This window comes from Crassostrea angulata, chromosome 7 (assembly GCF_025612915.1).
Source record: "Crassostrea angulata isolate pt1a10 chromosome 7, ASM2561291v2, whole genome shotgun sequence".
NCBI lineage: Eukaryota > Metazoa > Mollusca > Bivalvia > Ostreida > Ostreidae > Magallana > Magallana angulata.
The window spans coordinates 45,738,665-45,747,338 of record NC_069117.1 but is presented as its reverse complement, the minus strand read 5'-3'; the positions used below and the strand labels follow the sequence as shown (position 1 = coordinate 45,747,338).

Here is an 8,674-nt window from a genome sequence, read left to right as displayed (position 1 = left end):
AGTCGTTCTTAAAATCAAAAAGGTTTTTGTTAATTCGTACTTAAAATCATTCTGATTTTGTTAAGTCGTACCAGGAATAATTCGATTTTTTCATCTTTTTCTTTTTATTACTCTTGTTATTGGTTTAAGAGCTCTGCTTCTTACAGGAACTTCCAGCTTTACTTCTGACATTAACGGAAGACCCACTCGTTGCTTTGCAACGAGCTTTGCTCTAGTTATTATTAGGGTCTTCCGTTTCCAACGGAAGACCCTCATGTTATTCTATTGTTTCTTTCTATTATTAGGGTCTTCCGTTTTCAACGGAAGACCCTCTTGTTATTCTTCGGTTTCTTTTTATTATTATACTTTTTCTTTTTTTTCTGACTCCTTCTCGGCTTTATAACTCAAAAAGTTTCCAACCGATTTTGATGAAATTTTCAGAGATAATGTAAAACTATTATCCCTCAAAGATGTAAAAGTTTTCTTGACAACGTCACTTCCGTTTTTACGTTACGTCATTTTTAAAATTTTCAAAAAGTCATTTTGTCCGCGGCGTTTCTCAAAAACGCTTTAAGATAGAGGCTTGAAATTTTCAACGGTTATGATTTGGTCAATTTATCTCTGTAATAAGGCTCGAAATGAAAATCTGACACTTCTGGTCGAAACCGGAAGTGAAACAAATTTTTCGAAAAAATGAATTTTCTGATCAAATCAAAAACGAACATTTTTTTTGTAGAGCTTATTAAGCTGAATCGAACACTGAAAGCCGTTTTAAAATCGGACGATGCATAACAGAGATATCGGGGTTTAAAAATTCATTTTTCCGGAAATTTTGATTCCGCTTTCTTGGTTTAAAAAATAGCGTAATGTTCAAAGTAAAATTAACTCGTACCAAAAATAATTGTTAAGTCGTACTTGAACACATTCGGATTTTTTTTGTTAAGTCGTTCTTGAAATCGGAAAGGTTTTTGTTAAGTCGTACTTAAAATAATTCGTATTTGGTTAAGTCGTACCAGGAATAATTCGATTTATTTTATCTTTTTATTTTAGTTACTCTTGTTATCGGTTAAAGAGCTCTGCTTCTTACAGGAACTTTCAGCTTTACTTCCGTCATTAACGGAAGACCCACTCGTTGCTTTGCAACGAGCTTTGCTCTAGTATTATTATTAGGGTCTTCCGTTTTCCAACGGAAGACCCTTTTGTTTTTCTTCGGTTTCTTTTTATTATTAGGGTCTTCCGTTTCCAACGGAAGACCCTCTTGTTATTCTATTGTTTCTTTTTATTAGGGTCTTCCGTTTTCAACGGAAGACCCTCTTGTTATTCTATTGTTTCTTTCTATTATTATTAGGGTCTTCCGTTTCCGGAACGGAAGACCCTTTTGTTTTTCTTCGGTTTCTTTTTATTATTATTATACTTTTTCTTTTTTTTCTGACTCCTTTTTTGCTTCATAACTCAAAAAGTTTTCAACCGATTTCAATGAAATTTCCAGAGATTTTAGCAAGATATCGTCCCTCAAAGATGTTAAAATTTTAAAGACAACGTCACTCCCGTTTTGACGTTACGTCATTTTTAAAATTTTAAAAAAGTCATTTTGTCCGGGACTTTTCTCAAAAATGCTTAAAGATAGAGGCTTGAAATTTTCAATGGTTATGATTTGGTCGATTTACCTCTGTAATGAGGCTATATGATAAATATTCGTCACTTTCGGTCGAAACCGGAAGCGAATCAAATTTTTCGAAAAATTGAATTTTTTGATCAAACAAAAAACGTATACGTAGTTTGTAGAGCTTTTTATGCTGAATCTAATGCTGAAAACTGTTTGAAATTTGGAGGATGCAATAAAGAGATATCGGGGTTTAAAAACTGATTTTCCCGGAAATTTTGATGCCGCGTTCTTGGTTTTAAAAATAGTGCAAAATTCACACTGAAAGTAACTTCTACTGTAACAATTCGTACTGATAATAAAACTTTATAAAAAAACATAAAATTAGATGCATATTGTAGAGTTTGCAAAGCTTAATACAAAACTTAAATTCGTTTTAAAATCGGATACTGCATTGCAGAGATATCGCGGTTTAAATATTGATTTTTCCGGAAATGTTGATTCCTCGTTATTGGTTTAAAAAATAGTGCAAAATTCACACTGAAAGTAACTCCTGCTGAAAAGATTTCGTACAGGTCATAAAACCGAACTCCTTTTTTATATAGTTAATCAGAATGTTTATTGAAACAATTTCGTTAATTCGGTCGATAATTACGTTGTTAGTTTTTTATTAGTCTTAATAGTTTTAATCGAAATAATTATCGTACGATTCACCATGTCAACTCGCCATGTTTTGACTGCGCGCTGCGAACAACAGCTGATCATAGCGGTGTGTCAGAAGAATGGCCTGCAAGGCGGCGATAGTGGAAATTTCAGCTCAACTAACGTATGACAGATTATAAAGGTATGTTTCAATACAGGATATATCGTATTGACTTTTTCTTTTCAAAGTGTTTGTGCACTTTTCAATCTATTCCGACCTTCCTCTGACTCTAACCTCCGCTTAAGCGCTTTTGACGTGCGTAACAATATAAAAGCGGGCATTTGAGTCAGAGAAATCTCGGGATATTATCTGTCCAATGTATTTTCACGTGTATGTTTTGCACACTACTCTTTTGAATTTCTATTTATTATTATGTACATGTATGTCTTATTTTGTATTGAACAACACACCACACACTGTAAAAATGTGCAGTTAAAAGGGCTGGGGGTCCAAAGGCACACAAGAGTAGAATGTTGTAATTAGAGTGTATGTTTACATGATGATAACTTTACCCTAAATATTTGAATATAGCAGATCTTTACCATATCACCTTCACTTAATTAATGAATTAAAGAACTCAGACAGGCTTGTGCTTAATAAATAAATATATTTGACATGGTAAATATTCAGTCTAATTAAAATTATAACTTTTGTCTGGCTCGCCGTTATATATGATTATTGCCTGTATGTAAAACATGTAAAACAGAGTGCAAGATGAAAAGAACTTTAAGTTCAGATTTTAGATTTATGTTCCCTGATATCTATAAAACATTTTTCTCAAGATTTGATTATTTCACAGAACCATTGTAAACTCTTTGAGATTAGTTTATCTTTTATATATATTAAATTTTATTGATTCATTTTAGGTAAACTTTACATGCAGAACACATCTACATTGTAAACAATTTTTACAGTAAGACTAATGTATGTAATAATTTTTACTACATGTGCCTCAGATCTCTCTCTCTCTCTCTCTCTCTCTCTCTCTCTCTCTCTCTCTCTCTCTCTCTCTCTCTCTCATGCTTTTAATCTTGGCAAAGCATCACAGAGCAACATCATTTTGTGCATATCTCTATCTAGTAAAAGAAATCAACAATGCTTTAAATTTCAAAATGAGCATGTATTATCGTGCAATCCCTCATTTTTTCATTGTGCAACTAAAATCCAAAGCTTTGAAAAATTGTTTATGGAATTTTATACATACTAAACATAATATTGTTTTTAAAACCTGTCATTAATAAGAAAAGAGAAAAAAATCCTCGCTAAATTTATTTGCAAAAAAAACCCAGTAGAATTCATTTAATAAAAAATGGTATAATAGCAGAAAATTATACTTTGAGGCTGTTCAGATGAAATACTGTAAGTCGTTTTAATTCCACCGTGTTAAAATTTCATGATTTTTACTAAGGTATCGATTGCGATGGTTTTAATTTCACGCTGCTTAAAAATTCAATTGATCAGAATAGAAGCATTTAAATTTCATAATATTTGGTTAAAGTGTTCAAACTAATGCTTCTTAGGAAAATCAAAAAATAGGGGGATGGTATACATGTAAGAGTATTTCTAAGTGATGTGATGCTTTTGTCATGATAATATCATGTATATGTATGTAGTTTTGAATAAGGTTTCTTATTTAGGGAGGTTGAACAACAGTTGACCTTTAAAAGATTAGGTAAAGATGCTTTATTTATGAAGAGCCCTATGAATCTGTGTTAAATAGAGGAAAGTGGAAATGCTGGGTTCACTTAAATGGCCATATTTTTCTTAATCCTTAATGGAATTGGCAAAATGAGGTATACTTTTTCTCAGAATAGCATAAGCTTTGTAAGTTTAAGACAAGATGACTTTTCAGAGAATGTTAGTGTAAGTTTCAAGACTATATGGTATTTTCAGATTTCTCATTTAACTGTAATTTTGAGTGAATTTTGTACCAAAAGTAGTCTATTTTGGGAAAATGGATGATTTTGTTGGTTATATATGTCATTACATGATTTATTAGCTATAATATACAAGGGAAGTAACTCCCTTTTAAATGTGTAGAATGACCACCACTAGAGTAAATTGGCTTAGAAAGTAGGTATTTCCTATCCTGATGACAATTAATAGGCTTAAGTTAATTACCGAGATAAGAATTAATACTGTAAAAGAGTTTTGATCAATTGAATTATTTAAATGATAAATTTGCAGCAATTTTGCTGTCTGATTTCATGAAATAACATTAGACAACCTGACTTATATAACCCAATTTTTTTAAAACAGCATATTTTTCTTTCAAATAAAATTCACATGTGGACAAATGCAGTTATCAAAGTATACAATATGTCAAAAAACTCAAGTTTTTGCTCCTTCCTATCCAAAAGTGATATTTTAGATATATTCACAGAATTCAAAAAGCCACCCCCTCTTTCCAATTGTCTCCATTTCCATTACATGTTGGATATGTAAATGTACATTTGACCTTGAAATAACATCTGCTATAATAATTACTCTCGAAATGATCAAGAAACAACATATTTTTACCCTTTTATTGTATATATGCATCAAAAATGTAGGAAAACATGTAAAAATTTGAACATTTAATTATCATGGAATTCTCATCCGTCCCCAGGTTCCCAGTTGTGTTTGAATTTCATTTTAATAAAGAGCAGACATCACACTTGTAGGTCTTACTATTTTAGCAAAGTTAAAAGGAGACTAGAAACCAGAATAAATAAGATATTCACTAAATATGATTACAAGCTTACTGTTTCATGAAAACAAGAAATCACATGTATGGCGGCATGTCTTTTTGTGAAAAAATAATGTTACATTTCATCCATTTATCAAGAAAAGATCAATTTTCAATATCAGTTATGGTTGTTTTCAAATATGTGTGAGAAATGACTCAAGGGAATTGCCACAAGTTTCATAATATTAGGTTAAGGTAACTCCATACTCGTAAAATTCTCTGATGAAAGTTGAAAAACCGAATTGATTTCAACTTAATAGACTTTAATTTCATCAATTGTTAGAAAAAATATACATGTCATCACACTTTTTGAGATGCCAGATAAACATAAACTAAAGCACATTTTAGCATCAGAAAACCATATTTTTTTGGTTAAAAATAAAAATTTTGTAGGCAGAAATTTGTTTATCTTGTTTAATTTTATTGTCAACTTTATCAGAAAACTAAAACTACAAAAATCTTTTAAAATTCATTGTTGGAATAAGAAAAACTATGGCATTTAGACATACAACTGATAGAAAAGTAAGAAAAAGAGTTATTTCCCCTTAGCATCGATAAAATGTAAAAGAAATTGGAAATTTTGCATAAAATTAAGCTGCGAAAATATCTTGAACCTACCAATAATTCTAATTACTTCTGTGTTATTATATTCGCATAAAATAGATAAAACTATCTTGCACAAATTTTAAAGAACTCAAAGTTTTACAAAAAAGTATGACATTACAGAACACTGGATCTACTTTAAAGTGTTCAAACTAATGCTTCTTAGGAAAATCAAAAAATAGGGGGAGGGTATACATGTAAGGGTATTTCTAAGTGATGTGATGCTTTTGTCATGATAATATCATGTATATGTATGTAGTTTTGAATAAGGTTTCTTATTTAGGGAGGTTGAACAACAGTTGACCTCTAAAAGATTAGGTAAAGATGCTTTATTTATGGAGAGCCTTATGAATCTGTGTTAAATAGAGGAAAGTGGAAATGCTGGGTTCACTTAAATGGCCATATTTTTCTTAATCCTTAATGGAATTGGCAAAATGAGGTATACTTTTTCTCAGAATAGCATAAGCTTTGTAAGTTTAAGACAAGATGACTTTTCAGAGAATGTTAGTGTAAGTTAAAGGTAGCAAGGGACAGTTTCGGATAAAGTACCCGTCAATATTTTTGTAAAATTGAGAGTTGCTGTACTTGAAGGCTCATGAGTGTTGCTAAAATTCATGAAATGATTTTTAATGATTATCATTAGTTAGAGGGATATCTCTTGTTGAAATTGATATTCAATATGTAGGCCCCATATGTTAGGTACATGAGATTCAGAAGTAAAATGCGAAATCTGTGGCTATGACTGTTGTGTTGACTTTAGACAGTGAAAATGCAAGTTACAGATGGGAGGGTAAATAACACAAAAAGTAGGTGGATGGGATATTATAAACTAAACACCGGTAAGTTTCTGACATGTGATGGTGCAACATGCACATGGTACAGAAGGTCAAACCTTTGCAGGGAATTGGCTGGGGGAGGTCTAAAAAGCTGAAAAATTAGCAAAATATGGAAGGGTCAATATCTCATAAAAACCAGTATGTAGAAAACTTTACAGGTTTTGACTAGTAATTTTCTTCAGAAATTGGTGATTGGCCTTATAAAGAGTGAATTAAAGGTATTTGTGGTGAATGGGAACTGAGGAAATTCTAGTTACAGGGTTCCGAAGACACACGTCCCTAGGCTACAATGAAATGTATAAAAAAAAACTGTCCTGTGCCATCTAATGTCATGAATCGGGATATGTCATACTAATTACACTGCATGCATGTTCAGTGTATTTTTTTTTACAGAAATACTATGCATGTGTTAATGTAAACACAGCTATTATTAGTACCGGTACATGTATTAACACTGCCTATTGATTTTTTTAATTTCAGCTATTGGTGGCCACATGGTTTTTACCTGTTGATTCTTTTCAGCTCTTGAGGTTAACCTGTCACCTCTACCCACATGCATATTCCTTATTGTGTTCTACAGACTATTTACCAGTAATTCAAATTAAATCGGATAATTAATGAACAGTTACTGTAATGGAACTTTAAGAAAGCATCATGCCTTGATGTAGTTTGTGTTTGATAAGAAATTATAACAAACAAAATTATGGCTGTTTAAAGTAATTTACAATTGTTAGCTGTGAAAATTTGTTTTTCAATAAAAGTATGCAATTATGTTTCCTTTATTTTATTTTTAGCTCACCTGAGCCAATTTGTCGTTGTCATTGTTGTAAACTTTTCATATTTTCATCTTCTTCTCAAGAAGCACTGGGCAGATTTCAACCAAATTTGGCACTAAGCACCACTAGGTGAAGGGGGTTCAAGTTTGTTCAAATGAAGGGCCACACCCTCTTTAAAGGGGAGATAATTGAGAATTGTTGAAAATTTGTTGGTATTTTTCAAAAACCTTCTTCTCAAAAACTATTCGGCCTGAAATGCTTAAACTTGTGTGGAGGCATCCTCAGGTAGTGTAGATTCAAGTTTGTTCAAATCATTGTCCCCAGGGATAGGGAGGGGCCACAAAAGGGGGATCAAGTTTTACATAGGAATATATAGAGAACATCTTTTAAAATCTTCTTCTCAAAAACTATTAGGCTAGAAAAGCTAAAATTAAAGTGGAAGCATCCTCAGGTAGTGTAGATTCAAGTTTGTTCAAATCATAGTCCCAGGTGGTATGGTGGGGCCACAATGGGGGAATGGATTTTTACATAGGAATATATAGAGAAAATCTTTAAAAATCTTTTTCTCAGAAACTAATCAGCCAGGAAAGCTGAAACTTATGTGGAAGCATCCTCAGGTAGTGTAGATACAAAGTTGTGAAAATCATGACCCCGGGGTAGGTTTGGGCCACAATGGGTGGGGGGGGGGGTCAAAGTTTAACATAGGAATATATAGAGTAAATATTTAAAAATCTTCTTCTCTGAAACTAATCAGCCAGATGATTCTTTATAATTGTTAAGACTTTGGCCCCAGGACAGTTCTTTGGCCTCACAAGAAGGTTCAGAGTTTGATGTAGGTTTATATCCCATATATAAACTATTGTTAAGGATCTTTTTGAGAACTGCAATACTCAACATGCAATATGACTATAAAATCAATATAAAATCATCCTTTTAGTAAAGGAACTAATGATCATAAACATAAGAATATTTAGGGGGGGGGATGAATTTTATTTAAACAGGATCTACATGTATTATTGTACATTGTCCAGATAGTTTGCATTGTGACTCCATTAAGCTGATTTTATCATACCTATTGTTCCTCAGGTGAGCGATGTGGCCCATTTGCCCATTAAAGTTCAAACTCGTACCAAAAATAATTCGATTTTTGTTAAGTACGTTGACACCTTCGGAATTATTTTTTTTGTTAAGTCGTTCTTAGAATCGTTAAGGTTTTTGTTAATTCGTACATAGTATCGTTCGTATTTTTTATCTTTTAGTTTTAGTTGCTCTTGTTTTTTATTTAAACACTCTGCTTCTTGCAGGAACATCAAGCTTTACTCTTTACATTAACGGAAGACCCACTCGTTGCTTTGCAACGAGCTTTGCTCTAGTTATTATTATTCTTTTTATTTTTTTTTCTGACTCCTTTTCGGCTTTATAACTCAAAAAGTTTACAACCGATTT

General features: G+C 32.1%; 1 long non-coding RNA gene across 1 annotated transcript; it reads left to right on the top strand.

Annotated features, from left to right (window-relative positions):
- Positions 1-2,280: 2,280 nt before the first annotated feature.
- Positions 2,281-7,225, top strand: LOC128191810 (uncharacterized). The gene is made up of 2 exons (XR_008244460.1): positions 2,281-2,426; positions 6,933-7,225. It is a non-coding gene; the product is annotated as an uncharacterized LOC128191810 (long non-coding RNA).
- Positions 7,226-8,674: the final 1,449 nt, after the last annotated feature.